Genomic DNA, 22,171 nt, shown 5'->3' on the forward strand with positions numbered 1-22,171 from the left:
TTTAATGTTTATTTCGTTATCCAACCAAAAAGAGTTCTGTGGACAAGTGCTCCAAGGTCCCTTTGTTCATCTACACTATTAAGTGGACTACCGCTTAATGTGTATACCCATTCTGTATTAGCCCTCCCAAAGTCCATCACTTCACACTTCTCTGAATTAAATTCCATTTGCCATTGCTCTGCCCACCTGACCAGTAGATTGATATCCACCTGCAGCCCATTACTTTTCTCTTCATTATCAACCACACAGCCAATTTTAGTGTCATCTACAAACTTTTAAATCATACCCCCTATATTCAAATCTAAATCGTTGATAAATACCACAAAAAGCAAAGGATCTAGTACTGAGCCCTGTGGAATCACACTGGAAACATCCTTCCAGTCACAAAAACATCCATCAATCATTACCCTTTGCTTCCAAGCCAATTTTGGAACCAACTTGCAACTTTGCCCTGGATTCCATGGGCTTTAACTTTCATGACCAGTCTACCATGTGGAACCTTATCAAAAGCCTTGCTAAAGTCCATATATACTACATCGTACGCACTACTCTCATCGACCGTCTCAGTTACCTCCTCAAAAAATTCAATCAGGTTCATCAGACACGACCTTCCCTTAACAAATCCTTGCTGACTGTCCCTAATTAATCCTTGCCTTTCCAAATGCAGATTTATCCTGTCTTTCAGGATTTTTTACAATAATTTTCCCACCACTGAGGTTAGGCTGACAGGCCTGTAATTACTTGGCCTATCCCTTTCTCCCTTCTTAAACAAGGGTACTACATTAGCAGTCCTCCAATCCTCCGCACCATGCCCAGATCCAAAGAGGACTGGAAAATGATGGTCAAGGCCTCTGCTATTTCCTCCTTTGCATTTGTTCCTGGGATGTGAGCGTCACTGGCGAGGCCGGCATTTATTGCCCATCCATAATCGCTCCTTGAGAAGGTGGTGGTGAGCCGCCATCTTGAACCGCTGCAGTCCGTGTGGTGAAGATGCTCCAACAGTGCTGTGAGGGAGGGAATTATACCCTTGTGTAAACTAGAGGTGATCTAAAACTCAGCTGCCCCATGTCCTAAATCGCACCAAGTCCCACTCACCCATCACCCACTGTGCTCACTGCCCTGTGTCCGAACTCGCACCAAGTCCCACTCACCCATCACCCCCTGTGCTCACTGCCCCGTGTCCTAACTTGCACCAAGTCCCACTCACCCATCACCCCCTGTGCTCACTGCCCCGTGTCCTAACTCGCACCAAGTCCCACTCACCCATCACCCCCTGTGCTCACTGCCCCGTGTCCTAACTTGCACCAAGTCCCACTCACCCATCACCCCCTGTGCTCACTGCCCCATGTCCTAACTCGCACCAAGTCCCACTCACCCATCACCCCCTGTGCTCACTGCCCCCGTGTCCTAACTTGCACCAAGTCCCACTCACCCATCACCCACTGTGCTCACTGCCCCGTGTCCTAACTTGCACCAAGTCCCACTCACCCATCACCCCCTGTGCTCACTGCCCCGTGTCCTAACTCACACCAAGCCCCACTCACCCATCACCCACTGTGGTCACTGCCCCGTGTCCTAACTCGCACCAAGTCCCATTCACCCATCACCCCCTGTGCTTACTGCCACATGTCCTAACTCGCACCAAGTCCCACTCACCCATCACCCACTGTGGTCATTGCCACATGTCCTAACTTGCACCAAGTCCCACTCACCCATCACCCACTGTGGTCACTGCCCCGTGTCCTAACTCGCACCAAGTCCCACTCACCCATCACCCCCTGTGCTCACTGACCTAAATTAGCTCCCCAGTTAAGCAAAGCCTTGATTTCAATATTATCATTCTTATTTGCAAATTTCTCTATGGCTTCGCCCCTCCCTATCTCTGTAATCTCCTCCAGCCCCTACACCCCTCCCTATCTCTAACCTCCTCCAGCCCCTACACCCATCCCTATTTCTCTAACCTCCTCCAGCTCCTATGCCCCTCCCTATCTCTGTAACTCCCTCCAGCCCCTACACCCCTCCCTATCTCAGTAACCTCATTCAGTCCCTACACCCCTCCCTATCTCTGTAACCTCCTCCAACCCCCATGTCCCTCCCTATCTCTGTAACCCCCTCCAGCCCCTACACCCCTCGCTATCTCTGTAACCTCCAGCCCCTATACCCCTCCCTATCACTGTAATCTCCTCCAGCCCCCACACCCCTCCCTATCTCTTTAACCTCCTCCAGCCCCTGCACCCATCCCTATCTCTGTAACCGCCTCCAGCCCCTACACCCCTCCCTATCTCTAATCTTTTCCAGTCTCACAACATCCCGAGATGTCTGCGCTCCTCTAATTCTGCCCTCCTAAGCATCCCTGATTATAATCGCTCCACCGTTGGTGGCTGTGCCTTCTGTTGCCTGGGTCCCAAGCTCTGGAGCTCCCTCCCTCAACCTGTCCGCCTCTCTACCTCTCTCATCCTTCAAGATGCTCCTTCAAACGGACCACTTTGACCGAGCTTTTGGTCACCTGCCCTAATTTCTCCGAGAATGATAGAGCACAGAATCAGGCCATTCAACCTCAGCAACCACTTGCACTGATATAGCGCCTTTAGACGAATAGTACGTCCCAAGCCGTTTCACACGGGGCGATTATCAAACAACATTATAATCAGGGATGTTCAAGAAGCCAGAATTGGCAGTGGGGTTGTGGGGCTGGAGGTTATACCGATGGGCAGGGCTGGGGGCCATGAAGGAATTTCTAAATACAGAGGAGAATTTTGAAATTGAGGCGTTGATTAATTACACCCAGGACATGGAGCGAGGTTGCCTCCTGGTGGTGAGTTGTTGAATTACACCCATAACAGGGAGCGAGGCTGCCTCATGGTGGTGAGTTATTGAATTACACCCATAACAGGGAGCGAGGCTGCTTCATGGTGGTGAGTTATTGAATTATACCCATAACAGGGAGCGATGTTGCTTCCTGGTGGTGAGTTGTTGAATTACACCCATAACATGGAGCACGGTTGCCTCCTGGTGGTGAGTTATTGAATTACACCCAGGACATGGAGCGAGGCTGCCACCTGGTGGTCAGTTATTGAATTATAGCCAGTGCATGGTGCGAGGCTGCCTACCGGTGGTGAATTATTGAATTACACCCGGGACATGGAGCGAGGCTGCCCCCTGGTGGTGAGTTACTGAATTATATCCAGGACATGGAGCGAGGCTGTCTCCTGGTGGTGAGTTATTGAATTATATCCAGGACATGGAGCGAGGCTGCCTCCTCGTGGTGAGTTACTGACTTACACCCAGGGCATGGTGCGAGGCTGCCACCTGGTGGTGAGTTACTGAATTACACTCGGGACATGGAGCGAGGCTGTCTCCTGGTGGTGAGTTACTGAATGACACCCAGGACATGGAGCGAGGCTGCCTCCTGGTGGTGAGTTACTGAATTACACCCAGGACATGGAGCGAGGCTGGCCTCCTGGTGGTGAGTTACTGAATTGCATCCAGGACATGGAGCGTGGCTGCCCCCTGGTGGTGAGTTACTGAATTATATCCAGGACATGGAGCGAGGCTGTCTCCTGGTGGTGAGTTATTGAATTATATCCAGGACATGGAGCGAGGCTGCCTCCTGGTGGTGAGTTACTGACTTACACCCAGGACATGGTGCGAGGCTGCCACCTGGTGGTGAGTTACTGAATTACACTCGGGACATGGAGCGAGGCTGTCTCCTGGTGGTGAGTTACTGTTGTACAGTTGTACAGGGCATTGGTGAGGCCACACCTGGAGTATTGTGTACAGTTTTGGTCTCCTAACCTGAGGAAGGACATTCTTGCTATTGAGGGAGTGCAGCGAAGGTTCACCAGACTGATTCCCGGGATGGCGGGACTGACCTATCAAGAAAGACTGGATCAACTGGGCTTGTATTCACTGGAGTTCAGAAGAATGAGAGGGGACCTCATAGAAACATATAAAATTCTGACGGGGTTAGACAGGTTAGATGCAGGAAGAATGTTCCCAATGTTGGGGAAGTCCAGAACCAGGGGTCACAGTCTAAGGATAAGGGGTAAGCCATTTAGGACCGAGATGCGGAGGAACTTCTTCACCCAGAGAGTGGTGAACCTGTGGAATTCTCTACCACAGAAAGTTGTTGAGGCCAATTCACTAAATATATTCAAAAAGGAGTTAGATGAGGTCCTTACTGCTAGGGGGATCAAGGGGTATGGCGAGAAAGCAGGAATGGGGTACTGAAGTTGAATGTTCAGCCATGAACTCATTGAATGGCGGTGCAGGCTAGAAGGGCCGAATGGCCTACTCCTGCACCTATTTTCTATGTTTCTATGTCTATGTTTCTATGTTTCTATGAATGACACCCAGGACATGGAGCGAGGCTGCCTCCTGGTGGTGAGTTACTGAATTACACCCAGGACATGGAGCGAGGCTGCCTCCTGGTGGTGAGTTACTGAATTGCATCCAGGACATGGAGGGAGGCTTCCCCCTGGTGGTGAGTTACTGAATTACACCCAGGACATGGAGCGAGGCTGCCTCGTGGTGGTGAGTTACTGATATACACCCAGAACATGGAGCGAGGCTGCCTCCTGGTGGTGAGTTACTGAATTACACGCAGGACATGGAGCGAGGCTGCCTCCTGGTGGTGAGTTACTGAATTACATCCAGGACATGGAGCGAGGCTGCCTCGTGGTGGTGAGTTACTGATATACACCCAGAACATGGAGCGAGGCTGCCTCCTGGTGGTGAGTTACTGAATTACACGCAGGACATGGAGCGAGGCTGCCTCCTGGTGGTGAGTTACTGAATTACATCCAGGACATGGAGCGAGGCTGCCTCCTGGTGACAAAGTTGCCAGAGGTGAGATGAGGGGAAAAATATGCAGCAATTTGTTGAGATTGGGAATGGGCTTCCTGAAAGTGTGGTGGAAGCAGATTCAACAGCAAGTTTCAAAAGATAATTGGGAAATACTTGTAAAGGAAATAATTGCAGGGCAATGGTGAAAGAGCAGGGGGTCGGGATAGTGGGGCTAATTGGAGAGCTCCACCAAAGAGCCTAGTGTCATACAATAATTCACCACCAGGAGGGAGCATTCGTCCAAGTTCTGTGTGTAATACAATAATTCACCCCCAGGAGGCAGCATTTATCCATGTTCTGGGTGTAATACAATAACTCACCACCAGGAGGCAGCATTCATCCACGTTCTCGGTGTAATACAATAATTCACCACCAGGAGGCAGCATTCATCCAAGTTCTGGATGTGATACAATAACTCACCAGCAGGCGGCAGCATTAATCCAAGTTCTGGATGTAATATAATAACTCACCATCAGGAGGCAGCATTCATCCAAGTTCTGGGTGTGATACAATAACTCACCATCAGGAGGCAGCATTAATCCAAGTACTGGGTCTAATACAGTAACTCACCACCAGGAGGCAGCATTAATCCAAGTTCTGGGTGTAATACAATAACTAATCCGTGCTGTACCTGCCCTGTCAGCCGTGTCTCAGTGAGTAGCACCCGTGCTTCTGAGTCAGAAGGTTGTGGGTTCAAGTCCCACTCCAGGGACTTGAGCATGTAAATCCAGGCTGACACACCATTGCAGTGCTGAGGGAGCACCGCACTGTCGGAGGGACAGTGCTGAGGGAGTGCCACACTGTCGGAGGGGCAGTACTGAGGGAGTGCCGCACTGTCGGAGGGACAGTACTGAGGGAGTGCCGCACTGTCGGAGGGACAGTGCTGAGGGAGCGCCGCACTGTTGGAGGGGCAGTGCTGAAGGAGCACCGCACTGTCGGAGGATCAGTACTGAGGGAGCGCTGCACTGTCGGTGGGGCAATATTGAGGGAGGGCTGCACTGTCAGAGGAACAGTACTGAGGGAGCGTAGGACTGTCGGAGGGGCAGTGCTGAGGGAGCACCGCACTGTCGGAGGGTCAGTACTGAGGGAGTGCCGCATTGTCGGAGGTGCAGTAGTGAGGGAGTGCTGCACTGTCGGAGATGCCGTCTTTCAGATCAGACGTTAAACCGAGGCTCCATCTGCCCTCTCAGGCGGATGTAAAAGATCCCAGGGCACTGTTTGGAAGAAGAGCAGGGGAGTTCTCGCCGGTGTTCTGGGGCCAATATTTATCCCTCGATCAACATAACAAAAACAGATGATCTGGTCATTATCACATGGCTGTGTGTGGGATCTTGCTGTGCACAAATGGCTGCCGCGTTTCCCACAATACAACAGTGAGCACACCCCAAAAATACGTCATTGGCTGTAAAGTGATTGAGACGTCCAGTGGCCGTGAAAGATGCTATATAAATGCACGTCTTTGTTTCTTCTGCGATCTACACCCGTGCTGGACCTGCCCTGGGAGTGTACGGTAAAGGTGCTATGTAAATATAAGTTATTGTTGTGTTTGATGGGACCCAGTAATACCTTTCCTGGTCCTGAGAGGGCGCTTTACACAGCATCCTTCGCCTCAGCCAATGGCAGCGGGCCCTCTGCTTGATGGGCAGCTGCTTCAGCCAATGGCAGAGCCGCCCGGCTGTGAGGGAATCTGCCGACTCGGCTGGGTGATGGACAGCTGTCAGCAACCAATCACAGGGCCGCTCCAGCTGCCCTTCCGTTGCCGCCCCAGCGTCATTGCGTCATCGCGCTTCTGACCGCACGGCCGCTTCCTGGATCGCCCTTAAAGCGGAGCTGCTCATCCGCGCAAATTATGGTTGTGCAACTATAATTCAGTCCCGACCCCATTAAAGCGGGAACTGGATTGTGGAAAATCAAGGGGTAGGAGAGGAAGGGAAAGCGGGGGAAACAAATGCAGGGGCAGAACGATAGAAGATAGGAAAGGGAGAAGTTAGGAAGGAATAAAGAAACACTTGCATTTATATAGTGCTTTTCACTACCACCGGACGTCACAAAGCGCTTTACAGCCAATGAAATACTTTTGGAGGGTGGTCACTGTTGTAATGTGGGAAACGGAGAAACGGAAGAAAGAGAGAAAAACGTCACATCATTTATTTGTATCACAGAATGATCTTAGGCGGACCCTCGTATCGAGGATGACAGGTGTTTCAATTAAGGAACTAATATTCCGAAACCCGAACTACATCCTGAAGGGTGGAATGTACCTGTGTGTGGATTGTACACCAGCCACCACACGGGCTTGACAGAGCAAGGTCTTGGTCCAGTGGCAAGGGTTAACCAGGACCATTGGGGACCTGCCCTCCTGCACCGATAAATCCCTCCATGACCCTCGCCCCTCCCTATCTCTGTAACCTCCTCCAGCCCCTACACACCTCCCTATCACTGTAAACTAGTCCAACCCCTACACCCCTCCCTATCTCTGTAACCCCCTCCAGCCCCTACACCCCTCCCTATCTCTGTAACCTCCTCCAACCCCTACACCTCCCCCTATCTCAGTAACCTCTCCAGCCCCTACATCCCCGCCTATCTCTGTAACCTCCTCCAGCCCTACACCCCTCCCTATCTCTGTAACCTCCTCCAGCCCCTACTCTTATGTTCATAATAAAGTAATGTAACTGAGTACTGTAGACATGACTAAATGTGACCTTAGCTCCTTTATTCAAACTCCAGAGTGCCGGTACAGCATGGGAGGCCTGCTTATATACAGTGCTCCCAAGGGATGCTGGGATCCCATGGGACTCCAACAGGTATACCCTCTGGTGGCAGTGTATGATACAGGTTACCTAGGGTTGCATAAATAACATCACTCACTCCCAATGTCAATAGTACACTTATTTACAGGGTGAGAATATCTGGGGCATTTCACTCCCTTGTCAATTGTCTCGGTACAAATGCAGGTGTGGGTGAGTTTGTTGGTTCTTCACTGGGCTGCTAGGCAGCTGGTCTTGCCGGGCTGCAGGTAATGGTGAATTCAGCTTCGTGGTCGACTGTGATGTCGGTTACTACTTGTGTGTGTTGGCGGGTCGAAGTTGGTGGTGTCCTCTTCGGGTTGCTCGTGGCTGTTTGAGAATCGCAGTTTGGTTTGGTCCAAATGCTTTCTGCAAGTTGGTCCATTAGCAAGTTTGACCTGAAACACCCTATTCCCCTCTTTGCTTATGACCGTGCCAGCGAGCCAATTGGGACCATGTCCATAGTTGAGTACAAATACAGGGACATTGACTTCAATATCGCGTGAAAAGTTTGCGCGATCATGGTACATGCTTTGTTGATGTTGCCTGCCCTCGACGTGATCATGGAGATCAGGGTGAACAAGAGAGAGCCTTGTTTTGTGCGCCCTTCTCATGAACAGTTCGGCTGGGGGAACCCCAGTGAGCGAGTGGGGTCTGGTGCGGTAGCTGAGCAGGACTCGGGACAGGCAGGTCTGCAGGGAGCCTTCCAACACACATTTCAAGCTTTGCTTGATGATTTGGACTGCCCATTCTGCCTGGCCATTGGATGCAGGCTTGAACGGCGCAGATGTGACAGGCTTGATCCCATTGTGGGTCATGAATTCCTTGAATTCAGCACTGGTGAAGCACGGCCCATTGTCGCTGACAAGGACATCAGGCAGACCATGCTCGTAGGCTTTCGATGGTGACAGTGGATGTGCTTACAGACATTATTACACACGCAATCCATTTCGAATAAGCATCCATAACAACCAAAAACATTTTGCCTAGAAATGGGACCACAAATTCAATGTGGATCCTCGAGCATGGTTTGGAGGGCCATGACCACAAACTTAGCGGTGCCTCCCTGGGTGCATTACCCAGTTGAGAGCAAGTGTTGCATTGGCGCCTGCATGACTCCAAATCTGAGTCGATGCTGGGCCACCACACATTGGATCTGGCTATAGCTTTTATCATTATTATGCCTGGGTGGATACTGTGTAGGTCATGTATGAACGTTTCCCTGCCTTTCTTAGACAAAACCACATGATTGCCCCACAAAAGACAGTCTGTCTGTATGGAACGGCTTTATCTCTTCATGCATCTCCGCTGGGACGCTGGACAGCTCCCATGGAGGACACAGTTTTTTTACAAGGGACAGTAAAGGATCCTGGCTGGTCCAGCTCTTGATCTGGCAGGCCGCAATGGGTGACTTTTCATTTTCAAATGTATCCATCACCAAGAGCAAGTCTGTAGGCTGTGCCATTTCCGCCCCGGTGGTGGGCAATGGTAGCCGACTGAGAGCATCAGCGCAGTTCTCTGTGCCTGGTCTGTGGCGTATTACATAATTATATGCAGACAGCATAAGCACCCATCTTTGGATGCGAGCAGAGGCATTGGTATTAATCCCTTTGCTCTCTGAGAATAGGGATATGGTCGGTTTCCAGCTCAAACTTGAGACCAAACAGATATGGTGCATTTTCTTCACCCGTAAACGGATGCCAGTGCTTCTTTTTCAATCATGCTGTAGGCCCTTTCGGCCTTGGACAAACTCCTGGATGCATAGGTGACCAGTTGCAATGTTCCCGATTCATTTGCTTGTTGCACACACCTGACCCCATACGAAGACACATCACAACATAGCACTAAATGTTTACATGGGTTAGAAACATAGAAACATAGAAAATAGGCGCAGGAGTAAGACATTCGGCCATTGGAGCCTGCATCACCATTCAATAAGATCATGGTTGATCATTCCCTCAGTACTCCTTTCCTGCTTTCTCTCCATACCCCTTGACCCCTTTAGCTGTAAGGGCCATAGCTAACTCCCTCTTAAATATATCCAATGTACTGGCATTAACAACTCTCTGCGGCAGGAAATTCCACAGGTTAACAACTCTCTGAGTGAAGAAGTTTCTCCTCATCTCAGTCCTAAATGGCCTACTCCTTATCCTGAGACTGTGTCCCCTGGTTCTGGACTTCCCCAACATCGGGAACATTCTTCCCGCATCTAACCTGTACAGTCCTGTCAGAATCTTATACGTTTCAAGAGGTCGCCTCTCATTTTTCTAAACTCCAGTGTATAAAGGCACAGTTGATCCTGTCTCTCCTCATCTGTCAGTCCAGCCATCCCTGGAATCAGTCTGGTGAACCTTCGCTGCACTCCCTCAATAGCAAGAACATCCTTCCTCAGGTTAGAAGACCAAAACCGAACACAATATTCCAGGTGAGGTCTCACCAAGACCCTGTAGAACTCCAGTAAGACCTCCCTTCTCCTATACTCAAATCCCCTAGCTATAAAGGCCAACATACCATTTGCCTTCTTCACGGCCTGCTGAACCTGCATGCCAACTTTCAATGACTGATGAACCATGACACCCAGGTCTCATTGCACTTCCCCTTTTCCTAATCTACTGCCATTCAGATAATATTCTGCCTTCGTATTTTTGCCCCCAAAGTGGATAACCTCACATTTATCTACATTATACTGCACGTCCCATGCATTTGTCCACTCACCTTTCCAAGTCACCCTGCAGCCTCTTTGCGTCCTCCTTACATGGGTTATACAGAACAAGCAGTTTGTTGGAACATAACAGATTTCTGGCTTCCTCAAAAGCAGCCCCTTGTGATTTCCCCCATACCCAGTCATCTCCCTTGCGTAGCAGCACGTGTAGGGGTTCTAGCAAGGTGCTTAACCCAGGTAGGAAATTACTAAGATAGTTGAGGAGTCGCAGGAACGTCCGCAGCTCCATCACATTCTGTGATCTCGCCACGTTCTTGATGGCCTCGTTCTTGACGTCAGTGGGTCTGATGCCATCTGCCGCGATTCTTCTCCCTATGAACTCAACCTCTGGCAGCAGGTAAACACACTTCGAGCGTTTCAACCTGCGTCCCACGCGATCTAGCCAACTTAGAACCACTTCCAGGTTCTTCAAGTGTTCGACGGTGTCCCGACCTGTGACCAGTATGTCGTCCTGCAAAACCACAGTGCGCAGAACCGACTTTAGCAGACTCTCCATGTTCCTTTGAAAAATTACCGTGGCCGATCGAATCCCAAACGGGCATCTGTTGTAGATGAACAGACCTTTGTGCGTGTTGATGCAGGTGAGAACTTTCGAAGATTCTGCCTGCTCCTGCGTCATGTAGGCCGAAGTCAGGTCCAACTTGGTGAACGTCTTTCCTCCAGCCAGGGCCGCAAATAAATCGTCTGCCTTGTGTAGGGGATACTGGTCCTGTAGAGAAAAATGGTTAATCATTACTTTATAATTCCCACAAATTCTGACGGTGCCATCGCCTTTGAGAACTGGAACAATTGGACTGGCCCATTCATTGACCTCCACCGGCGTGATGATGCCTTCTCGTTGCAGCTTGTCCAGCTCAATTTCCACTTTCTCTCGCATCATATATGGCACCGCCCATGCCTTGTAGTGGATGGGTCATGTACCAGGAACCAAGTGGATCTGCACCTTCGCCCCTGAGAAAATTCTGCTGCCTGGCTCAAACAATGACAGGAACTTGCTCAGAACCTGGGCACATGAGGCATTGCCGACGGATGAGAGCCCTCGGATGTCGTCCCAGTTCCAGTGGATTTTTACCAGCCAGCTTCTGCCGAACAGTGTGGGGATATCTCCTGGTACAATCCATAGTGGGAGTTCGTGTACTGTTCCATCATAGGAGACTTTTAATACTGCGCTGCCAATTACAGCGATCAGCTCTTTAGTGTAAGTTCTTCGCTTGGTATGAATGGGGCTACGCTTGGGCCTGTGTGCCTTGTTGCACCACAGCCTGTCTTAGGCGTTTTTGCTCATGATAGACTGACTCACACCCGTGTCTAGTTCCATGGATACTGGAATTCTGTCCAGTTCTAATTTTAGCATGATCGGTGGACATTTCGTGGTGAAGGTGTGTACCCCGTACACTTCTGCCTCCTCGGTTCGAGTCTCTAGTTCAGCCTGATCCGCTGTGGATCCATCCTCCTCTGCAACGTGGTGGTTTGCAGGGGTTGCACATTCGCTGGAGGTGTCCATTGTTCCACAGCCTTTGCACATATAGTGTTTGAAGCGGCATTGATGGGTTCGATGATCACCTCCGCAGCGCCAACAAGGTATTAACTGCCTCGCATTAACGTTTGATGGCAAACTCTGGGTCATCTGAGGTCGCACAGCTGCAGGCGTGTACTTTCTGCCATATGCATTTCCTGCCTGAAAACGATGTTACTTTGTGTACAGTACTTGTCGAAACCTCTTTATGCTGCGAAATTTGTTGGGTGTTATCGCTGGTGGACATAAATGCCTGGCCTATCATTATGGCTTTGCTCAGGTTTGTGTTTCAACAGTCAATAGTTTGCGAAGGATAACCTCATGGCCAATGCCAAGCACACACAAGTCTTTTAGCATTTGCTCAAGGAATCCATCGAATTCACAATGTCCTGCAAGGTGCCTTAGTTCAGCGAAGTAGCTTGCCACTTCCTGGCCTTCAGACCGCTGAAACATGTAGAATCAATACCTTGACATCAGAAAGCTTTCCTTTTGGATTTTGGTGCTCCCAGACCAGTGTACACAGTTCTTCATAGGATTTGGTTGTTGGCTTCACAGGAGCGAGAAGATTCTTCATGAGGCCATAAGTTGTTTCCCTGCAGACAGTGAGGAGGATCGCACTTCATTTGGCAGCGTTCTCATCCCCTTCCAGCTCATTGGCTACGAAGTATTGGTCAAGTCGCTCCATGAAGGCCTCCCAATTATCCCCTTCTGAGAATTTCTCCAGGATACCAACAGTTCTCTGCATTTTTGCGTGGTTGTTCGTTATCTCATCACCAATTGTTATGCTTATAATAAAGTAATGCAACTGGGTACTGTAGACAATGAGTAAGTGTGACCTTAGCTCCTTTATTCAGACTCTCGAATGCTGGTACAGCGTGGTAGGCCTGCGTGTGTACAGTGCTCCCAAGGGACGCTGGGATCCCTTGGGACTCCAATAGGTAAGCTCTCTGGTGGCGGTATTATACAGGTTGCCTGGGGTTACATACATGACAGGTGGACCAAGGCAGCAGCGTGTTCTGCAACCAATTGCGGTGCTTGAGGTTTGGATCCTGAGTTGGTCTGTCAGGTGAGTCAGTGTGAACCCCTCTTAAAGAATTTATCTTTTAACAGTTAAATTCAGGTTTCTTTTGTCAACAAAACAGTTTAATATTTGTCAGTATTTTGTTTCCCTGGAGTTCCTATTATGGTTCCAGACACTTCAGTGCCAAGTGGAATAGATGTTGAAAAGATCATTCATTTCGCTCTTACCATGTCACTGTTAGTTAAAGGTACAGAGATTGATTTCCCCTCATTATACTTTCACAGTAGTTAAAGTAACATCCTTCCTATTGGTAGTGAGTCACATTCTGTGCTGGAGGAGATGGCTGGTGGCATCAGCTTTTAAAGTACTCCTCCACTTGTTGAAATCCCTCCAAAGCCTCACCCCTGCCTATCTCTGTAACTGCCTCCAGCCCACCAACCCTCTTAATAGTCTGGGTTTGTTTTCTTTGGAACAGAGGAGGCTGAGGGGAGACCTTATAGTGGTGTATAAAATTATGAAGGGCCTAGATAGAGTGCATAGGAAGGACCTATTTCCGTTTGCAGAGGGGTCACCAACCAGGGGGCATAGATTTAAAGTAATTGGTAGGGGGTTTAAGAGGGGATTTGAGGGGGAATTTCTTCAACCAGAGGCTGTTGGGGGTCTGGAACTCACTGCCTGAAAGGTTGGTAGAGGCAGAAACCCTCACCACATTTAAAAAATACTTGAATGTGTATGTGACGTACTGTAACCTGCAAGGCAACGGACTAAGAGCTGGAAAGTGGGATTCGGCTGGATAGCTCTCTGTCGGCCTGTGCAGACACGATGGGCCTAAATGGCCTCCTTCCGTGCTGCAAATTTCTATGCTTCTATAATGAGAAACAAGTTACAGTGTCGGGGGTTGATAACTACGTGTTTAAAGGTCATTCATTTCCCTCTTTCCATGTTGCTGTTAGTTAAAGGTACAGAGATTGATTTACCCTCATTATGCATCTTTCGTCGTTAAACAAAAATCTTTCCTGTTAGCAGTGAGTCACATTCTGCACTGGGGGAGACAGCTGGTGGCTTCAACCTTTAAAATACTCCTCTTGTCCAAATCCCACCAAGGCCTCACCCCTCACTATCTCTGTAACCTCCTCCAGCCCACCAACTCTCTGTGAAAGGGAAATCCTGCTTGACAAATCTTCTGGAATTCTTTTAGGATTTTTCAGTAGAGTGGACAAGGGAGAACCAGTTGATGTGGTATATTTGGACTTTCAGAAGGCTTTCGACAAGGTCCCACACAAGAGATTAATGTGCAAAGTTAAAGCACATGGGATTGGTGGTAGTGTGCTGACATGGATTGAGAACTGGTTGTCAGACAGGAAGCAAAGAGTAGGAGTAAATGGGGACTTTTCAGAATGGCAGGCAGTGACTAGTGGGGTACCGCAAGGTTCTGTGCTGGGGCCCCAGCTGTTTACACTGTACATTAATGATTTAGACGAGGGGATAAAATGTAGTATCTCCAAATTTGCGGATGACACTAAGTTGGGTGGCAGTGTGAGCTGCGAGGAGGATGCTAATGTAAATTCCTGGATTCTTTTACCTCAATCTGGTTCAGTAAAATTACTGAGTCGAATACCTCTTGTGCTTTGAACAAAGCAATCTTTATTACCGGCCAGTAAGACCTATTAGACAGAAGATATACTCTCTGGATAGAGCGTACACACTCCCTACGGATAGGTGAAGTTACATCGTAAAGCGTTAACAGTTATACAGTTTTGAAATCAGATAACAAAATACAAATGGATTGACAGTCTAACTCAGCCACTCATTAGTCAATCTATATGAGATGTTCTTCTTGAAAGCTCAAGCATTGCCTCTAAATGTTTCAATCTAATGGTGTGACTATTTCATGTTACAATTAGATGTCATTGGCAGGAGTAGTGACTTGAAACCTTGAGACAGACTGTTAGCTATGCTGATGTTGCACTATTTGCAATCTGACATTCTCCCAGCTATTCTTCCATGGCTTATACATTTTCATATATCCCGTTTACTTTACTGTCCTTAATTCCATATATTCCGTTCAGATATCCACATCCCTCCTTTTATCATTCTATGATAACATTTAGGATCATTCTAGGAGTATTGCATTGTTGAGTAGTTCTCTAGTTTGTTGGATCATAACCCGGGAACCCTTGACCACAAGAGGGTCTGCTAACCTTGTCATCATTACTTTACAGCAGAGGTTAAGGCAACCAACAATCAAACAGCAGGTAATTATTACGATGAGAACAATTGCCCCATGTATTAGATAGGATCTCCAAGATCCACCCAGAAACCAATCAAACCTGCTAAGTTCTTTTGCTGGTGTGGATAACTTCTTCACCTCCCTCCTTATGTGATCGACAAGGTGGGTTATGTTTTCTGAACTATCAGGAATGTAAGTGCAACATTCAGATCCTATCAGGGCACACGTTCCCCCTTTCTCAGCTAACAGGTAATCGAGGGCCATTCGGTTTTGTAATGCTACGGTCCTTATCGCTACCATTTCAGCTGTGATGCCCTCCAGAGCCTCAGCAGTGCGGTTAGCTACCTGTTCCAATATTGTTTCTTTGAATCCATCTAACAGTCTCAGTTAGGGTCAGTGGAACGGTGCGCAAAGGAATTCCCCCTTTGGAATGTATAGAGATATGTGAACACACCCAGCATCTAGTGAAGTGCCCTTTTTCCGCATAAATGTAAGACATATACAAAAAGGTGTTTACATGGAGCTCTCGCCTTTGTCTTCCTTCCCGTGCGCCAAAACTGTCATATCAACACTATTATGCAGACAGTGGCATACAGACACAGTCTCATCTTATAAATAGTCCAATTATTTAGCTGATAAAAAGAGTTCTGTTTTCCCGTTTCCCTTCTTCAGGTCTCCGTCAGTGTATTTGGCTGTCTTACAGGTAAAAGTTCAAACTGATCCTCCTTCAACTGCCTTGTTCAGCTATGGGGAAGAGGAGATCTGGAACAGAAACAGGAATTAGACTAACCAGCAAAATTTGTTTAAATGGTGATGAGCTTGCAGTGGTGCAGGTGAACCCAGGCACTTTTCCCCTCAACCTTGGCTGCAGTGGGGGTAGTGAGTGACACCTAAAAAGGCCCCTCCCATTGTGGCTCTAATCCCTTCCGAATCCATACTTCCCTGGTGCCACGAGGGACAATTCGGGTAAAACTGGGAGGTCGAGGTGAGCATCTTGAACCTGGTTGTGAACTAGTCGCAGAGCCTGAGTCAGAGAAAGAACATAGGTGGTCATCAGTCTAGCCGAGATCTCATATCTAGGACCAATTTCCCTCATTAACACCTTAACAACAGTCTGAGTCTTATTGTCCAGGTTAGGGTAGGCTTCAATCCATCTGCTAAATACATCTACTATTACTAACACATATTTGTAACACTGAACTTTTTGCAACTCAATGTAGTCCAACTGAAATGTCTCAAAGGGACCTTCGGGTAGGGGCGTTTTACCCCAATCACAGGGGACTCCCTTCCCTGGATTATGTTGCTGGCCAACCAGGCAACGACGACTAATGTTCTGGGTGAGCGCCTGGAGTTTAGGGTGCCCCCAAGTAGCCAAAAGTGTGTCACTCGTGGTCCTTGCTCCACAATGAGTAGCAAAATGTATACATTCAATAACCCATAGAGCCAACTTGTCAGACATGCAAGTCTGTTCCGCGGGAGTGGTCCAGAGTTTAGAAATATTGTCATAAGTACATGCATAATATTTCCACAACAGTTTATCTTTTTCAGGAGCGTCCTCCTGTGCTTTTATAACATCATGGATGGTTGGCATTGGTTTTTCCGAGGCTAACTTATCCTTCGCAGGATTTTTAGTCTGACTCATAATTTTGGGCACTACCATCTGTTGGTCACGAGAGGCCTGTTTGGCCTCTTGGTCAGGACAACGATTCCCTATATCAACCAGAGAATTTCCGGTAGTATGGGCGGTACATTTGATAATGGCAATGCGTTTGGGGAACATGAGGGCTTGCAACAAATCAGATACTAACTGTTTATGAGATATCTCATTCCCCTGTGAGGTTAGGAATCCCCTATTTTTCCATAATTGTCCGAAATCATGGACCACCCCAAAGACATACCTAGAGTCGGTATAGACATTGACTTTGAGATCTTTGGCCAAGATACAGGCTCGGGTGAGGGCGAATAGTTCAGCTTGTTGAGCAGAATAGGCGGTTTCAAAGTGGCAGATTCCAAGACCTGATTCTCCTGGTTTACTATGGCATATCCTGAGATTCGTGTGTCTTCTGGATTAATAGAAGTACTTCCGTCAACATACATAAACAATCATGACTGGATTCTTCCTCATCTTGGGGTGGCTCAGTAAGAAAACAGGCCGCATTAATTGCAGTACAGTGCCGAAAGGTCAGTTTAGGATTGCCTGTGATTTCAGTGGGTTCTGTCGGATTGCCCTGCACTGGGATCTCAATCGGATCAATGGGAGTATAACCCACTTGGGAGGGGTTCTCTGCCCACACATGAGGATCCACATAGTCAGGTATGCCGGAGCCAGTATGATGCTGTAGAGTCCTTAAGACCTTCTCGGGGTCCCCATGAAATTGGTCTGTTCGGCCATGTTTTACGATTTGCACATCCCGGCTGGTAGGGTCAGCCTCATCTATGGCCTTGCGTACCATAACTCCCAAATCTTTAGCATGGTGAGGGGCTAATACTTCACGAGCAATATGCGGTGCCATTGTTAGGGGCTGATTCCACAGATTCTTATCCATTTCCACAAAATCTGCCTCTCTTTCCAGCTCAGTCACTCTAGCCCTTAATAGAATTCCCTTCACTTCCCCTTCGTGATCCTGATAAAAGTTCTGCAGGTCCTGATTCTTTCCACTGGGATCGTATGCTAGGGTCACGTGATAGTGTGCCTGCGGCAGGTCCAGAGACCACCACTGAGGGGTTCTAGTGGTATAATACTGCCGCTTAAGGGTTTCCTGTTTTACAATAATCCCATCATCTCCACACTCCAAATGCAACTGGAATTTGCAAAGGAGGTCTCTAGCCATCAAGTTACAGTCCAGATTGGTTGTGATAACAACTCGATGTTCCACCGATTCTTCCTGGTAACCCATTTTAACCAGTTCTGACACTGGGAATGTCGAGATTTGTCCCAGGAATCCTGAAAGTTCCTGTGTTTCAGTAGAGGCAGGGAGTTTAAGCTTTGATTGTACAGAAGACATGAAGGCTCCCGTATCTATCAAAAAGGGTTGCCACTCATTCAGAATGGATTCGTCGTCCGGGGAGGATCCCTGCACAATCAAGCTGTGTAGTCAATTGGGGGACAATTGACCAAAGGGGTTGTTTCTGGGAGAAGTTAGTGTAAGATCCTCCTCTCCCCCCTTGACCCCTCCTCTTCCACCTCTTCCTTTTCCATGCTGACGGTAGGGGCAATTTTTATTCCAATGTCCTTCCTGCCCACAATTAAAACAGTCAATTCCTCTTACCCAGTCCCGGCCTCTTCCCATACCATGCCGGGGACAATAGGTAGGTTTATTAGCAGGGCTCAGGCAGTTTGGTTGTTTAGTATAACCGTATCCTTGCTTATCCATCCAATCCTGTATGCAACACTGTGGTTCTATTGATCCTTCCTCCCGAGATGGCTCTTCCTTTCTAGTCACGTATTCAGTCTTGACCCGGGTTGGGGGCGCACCTCCCCCCTCCCCTTTCTTCTCCTGCCAATAATATCTAACTGTCCTCTCCATCTGTCTGGATAGCATGAGCAATCAAATAGTTGTTTGAAGATCACAGACATCTATAGAGAGGTGGTCTACAGCTTGTTGTGCATCAGGGTTTGGCATTGGTCTGACAGGGAATTGGTGTCGGGACTTTGGGATCTTGGAAATCATTTCTAGGCCGGAGGATGTTTCAGAGCTGTCTGACTGCTTGACAGTTCTGCGTCTCGATCGGCGGGGGTGTTTGCTATGTCTTTCACAACTTGGACTGGTAGATTGACTAGAAGATTTACGGGACTGTTTGTGATGTCGAGATATAGTTCTGCCATTTCGAGTGTGAGATCTGGTCCTTTCGGCTATATTGCTTGTAAACTGGGGATCCGAATCGCTATCAGAGGATGAGGAGTCAGTTCGGGTTTGTTGCTTTGGTGGTATGGGGTTATTTTTAACTCCTCTTTTTACCGGAGTGTTAGGTGGAGGGTGTTGGGAAGAGGACTGGAGCAAGAGGCCAGGGGGTGCAGGAGGCGCCGTTGGGCGCTGAGTCAGTGGCCACTCATCAATTTCATCAGCAGCCTCGGTTAACACAATGCCAGCCATTTTAACTCGTAGTTGATCAATACCTTTCTCAGAGGTCCCAGAGGATCTCTTAGCAAGTTTCTCGTGCGCACATTCTTTCTTTAAGACGTCTACAGTTTTAACATGTGTTCCCTCTGTCAATGAAAGTCCTAATTTAATAGCATTTGTTTGCCAACTTGACAGAAGTGATGCATCTTTTAATTTCTGACAATAATATCGCCAGGTTGCAATTAAATTTTTATCCCCTTTTCCTCGTCCCCTTCCCCAAATTGGCCAGAAATAGCAGCGAACCTGGGGACTGGGAGAAATTTAGAACTCAGCAGAGGAGGACAAAGGGTTTGATTAGGGTAGGGAAAATGGAGTACGAGAAGAAGCTTGCAGGGAACATTAAGGCGGATTGCAAAAGTTTCTATAGGTATGTAAAGAGAAAGAGGTTAGTAAAGACAAACGTAGGTCCCCTGCAGTCAGAATCAGGGGAAGTCATAACGGGGAACAAAGAAATGGCAGACCAATTGAACAAGTACTTTGGTTCAGTATTCACTAAGGAGGACACAAACAACCTTCCGGATATAAAAGTGGTCAGAGGGTCTATTAAGGAGGAGGAACTGAGGGAAATCTTTATTAGTCGGGAAATTGTGTTGGGGAAATTGATGGGATTGAAGGCCGATAAATCCCCAGGGCCTGATGGACTGCATCCCAGAGTACTTAAGGAGGTGGCCTTGGAAATAGCGGATGCATTGACAGTCATTTTCCAACATTCCATTGACTCTGGATCAGTTCCTATCGAGTGGAGGGTAGCCAATGTAACCCCACTTTTTAAAAAAGGAGGGAGAGAGAAAGCAGGGAATTATAGACCGGTCAGCCTGACCTCAGTAGTGGGTAAAATGATGGAATCAATTATTAAGGATGTCATAGCAGCGCATTTGGAAAATGGTGACATGATAGGTCCAAGTCAGCATGGATTTGTAAAAGGGAGATCATGCTTGACAAATCTTCTGGAATTTTTTGAGGATGTTTCCAATAAAGTGGACAAAGGAGTACCAGTTGATGTGGTATATTTGGACTTTCAGAAGGCTTTCGACAAGGTCCCACACAGGAGATTAATGTGCAAAGTTAAAGCACATGGGATTGGGGGTAGTGTGCTGACGTGGATTGAGAACTGGTTGTCAGACAGGAAGCAAAGAGTAGGAGTAAATGGGTACTTTTCGGAATGGCAGGCAGTGACTAGTGGGGTACCGCAGGGTTCTGTGCTGGGGCCCCAGCTGTTTACATTATACATTAATGATTTAGACGAAGGGATTAAATGTAGTATCTCCAAATTTGCGGATGACACTAAGTTGGGTGGCAGTGTGAGCTGCGAGGAGGATGCTATGAGGCTACAGAGTGACTTGGATAGGTTAGGTGAGTGGGCAAATGCGTGGCAGATGAAGTATAATGTGGATAAATGTGAGGTTATCCACTTTGGTGGTAAAAACAGAGAGACAGACTATTATCTGAATGGTGACAGATTAGGAAAAGGGAAGGTGCAACGAGACCTGGGTGTCATGGTACATCAGTCATTGAAGGTTGGCATGCAGGTACAGCAGGCGGTTAAGAAAGCAAATGGCATGTTGGCCTTCATAGCGAGGGGATTTGAGTACAGGGGCAGGGAGGTGTTGCTACAGTTGAACAGGGCCTTGGTGAGGCCACACCTGGAGTATTGTGTACAGTTTTGGTCTCCTAACTTGAGGAAGGACATACTTGCTGTTGAGGGAGTGCAGCGAAGATTCACCAGACTGATTCCCGGGATGGTGGGACTGACCTATCAAGAAAGACTGAATCAAATGGGCTTGTATTCACTGGAGTTCAGAAGAGTGAGAGGGGACCTCATAGAAACGTTTAAAATTCTGACGGGTTTGGACAGGTTGGATGCAGGAAGAATGTTCCCAATGTTGGGGAAGTCCAGAACCAGGGGTCACAGTCTAAGGATAAGGGGTAAGCCATTTAGGACCGAGATAAGGAGAAACTTCTTCACCCAGAGAGTGGTGAACCTGTGGAATTCTCTACCACAGGAAGTAGTTGAGGCCAATTCACTAAATATATTCAAAAGGGAGTTAGATGAAGTCCTTACTACTCGGGGGATCAAGGGGTATGGCGTGAAAGCAGGAAGTGGGTACTGAAGTTTCATGTTCAGCCATGAACTCGTTGAATGGCGGTGCAGGCTAGAAGGGCTGAATGGCCTGCTCCTGCACCTATTTTCTATGTTTCTATGTTTCTCCAAATTAATCCCTGTGCTTTTTTTTTTTAACTACCTCTACGCTTCTAGTGCCACCTAGAGGCCACTGGTCATCCCCTAATAATTTATTCAGGGCTCCTGATAATTTTCTAAAGTCTTCAGCTCTTTCAGGGAATTCCTCACATAGCTTTTGTAGCGGACTATCCGCATTCATGCTTTTATCTAACTGATTACCCATTTTCACGCTGCTCCTCATATTACTGTGTCGCTACGCGTTCGTGTTGTCGTGCAATTTAAACAAACTTAAAAATAGACAGACTTTACAGAAACTAACACTGACTTTAACTAACTCCAAATAACCAAACTTTACTAATGCTAACACTGACCCCCGTCGTCGCGCGATTTAGGATACTTAAAATTCTCACGTCGCCTCGCAGTTCACGTCGCGCGCAATCCGCGTTGCCTCGCAGTTCACGTCGCCGCGCAACCCGCGTCGACCCGTGGCTCGCGTCGCCGCGCAAGTTAAGATACTTAAAACTTTAAAAGATAACCAAGGACTTCTAACACTTACCCGCATCGCAGCGCGGTTCACGTCACCGCGTGATTTCAATACAAAATAGACAAAGACTTCTAACACTTACCCGCGTCGCCGCGCGGTTCGTGTCGCCGCGCGATTTCAATACTTAAAACTCGAAACACTTAGGACTTACAAAGACTTACTGACATTAGCACTGACTTTCGCGATTCGCGTTGCTGCGCCTCT

This window comes from Pristiophorus japonicus, chromosome 9, assembly GCF_044704955.1.
Source record: "Pristiophorus japonicus isolate sPriJap1 chromosome 9, sPriJap1.hap1, whole genome shotgun sequence".
Lineage (NCBI taxonomy): Eukaryota > Metazoa > Chordata > Chondrichthyes > Pristiophoridae > Pristiophorus > Pristiophorus japonicus.